Genomic DNA, 1,859 nt, shown 5'->3' with positions numbered 1-1,859 from the left:
GAAGGCTGCAGGGCGAGACGCTTTCCCAGCGCAATCTCAAGCTGCACGGCCGAGCCTGAGCCGGCTGGCGCGCCAGGGGACCAGATGGGCCCGGCCGGGCGGCAGCCGGGCACCGGGAAATTCACTGGGCGTCAAGGCAACCGGAAGAAGCCGAATCAAAGCGGCGGATCTGCAGAGCGCTGGCGGCACACAAAAGCCGCCGCGGCCGACTCAAGGGCGCCGCGGAGATTTATGGAGTGTGGCCGGGACTCCTGGGCACTGCGAGCCCCTCCGCCTGGCCTGAGTCACAGCCGCATCCCGGGCTCTGTGTCGTCGGCCACGGGGGTGGCCGTCGCCCTTCAGGATGACCGGGAATTCTGACCTGGCGAATCTGTGGCCCAGGCAGGCAGTCCAGCAGTGGCCGCGGACAGTGGCAGCTTCGGAGTCAGCGGCCACAGTGTCCAGCCCACGGGTGGAGAAGCCATGCTGTCCCAGGCCCGAGCCCAAGTTAACACAGACAGTTTGGGAGGGCGGGGAGGGGGCAGGCGGAGGGGGCAGAGCAAAGAGCTGGAGGAGGGAGAGGCGAGGAGGCAACTTTTCAGCTCAGGGAGTCTGAGGTGTCTCAGCGGCAAACCTGGGCGCCCCCGAGGCCGAGATGGCGCACCTGGTGCGGTCTCAGTGCCAGCATGCCCTGAGGAGCTCGCATGTCGCTCGCTCCGCCACGTGTCAGGCCAGCACAGTGCGTGCGCACAGCTGGATGACAAGGGGATCTCCAGGTGTCCGGGCGTCCTGTCTACCTGCATCAACAGCTGCGGTCTCCCCAACATCTGGGTGACGTGCTGAATTTCCGCTTTTCATTCAGATCACAGAACCATAGGCTCTCCAACTTGGCAGGAACTTAAAGGTCACCTAACCCCTGATATTTGGCACGGCCTCAAGTGACCTGTTCAGTTTTATTGTGCAAATCAAATACTAAGAGACGGCCATGTGTTAGGGCTAATTACGCATATTGTATCTTACTTACACACATGTTTATTTTAACATTTTGTTCTCCTTGCTGTTTCATTGAATTGTAAATGAATCACTCACGGGGTAAACTAGATTTTTATATGTATGAAAATACAATGAAATCCTGTAATTAGCCCAGGATAGATTTAAAAAAGTAACCATGAAGTCAAACCTGCAGGTACATTGATGTGTGTGACCCTTGGCGTCTGGCTCGGCGTGGAGCCAGGCCGTGGGTCCAGCCAGCTCTGCTCCGGGACCTGCCTGCCCGGCTCTGCAGGGAGAGGGGTTTGCAGAGAAGTTTAGCTGTGTCTCTTTCACCGTCTTACCTGGCTCTGCCATTGCTCAGACGCAAACCAGGCGCCTCTCCCGAGACTAAGTCTAAGGCAAAGCAAGGCCCAAACACCGTGAAGGTCATTAGCTCGAGATCTGTCTCGGCATCTGGGTCTCTTGCCCAGACGGCCGAGGCTTCTTCCTCCCCAACTCCCTTCTGTCCTCAGGCTCCTTTAGAAGCTCCCTGCGACGCAGACCCGCGGCGCACAAGTGCTGAGGAAGCTTCCTCCCGGGACCCCGTGCCGAGCGTCCCTGGCAGTGCCGGGAGGCCTCTCACCGCGGAACCGGGCTGCGGTCTCGCGCTGGTGTACAAACGGGTGCGGCCAAACGAAGACACGGGAGCCGGCGGGAAGCGCACTCCAAAACTAAGTGTGAGCAGGGAGTGGAAACCAGAGCTGGGGAAATACAGTTAGAGGCCCGGGAAGGAGAGAAGGGTGAAACGAGAGGGCGAGTCAACGAGGCAGAAGTCAGGAAGACCGTCGGGATGGCGGGAGATGGGGAGGCGGGGTTCTCACATGTTCAGTGACGCGCCCTGGTCATGG

The sequence above is a fragment of the Condylura cristata genome, unplaced genomic scaffold (assembly GCF_000260355.1).
Source record: "Condylura cristata isolate star-nosed mole 26May11 unplaced genomic scaffold, ConCri1.0 scaffold00026, whole genome shotgun sequence".
Taxonomy (NCBI): domain Eukaryota; kingdom Metazoa; phylum Chordata; class Mammalia; order Eulipotyphla; family Talpidae; genus Condylura; species Condylura cristata.
Note: the sequence above shows the minus strand (reverse complement) of the source record.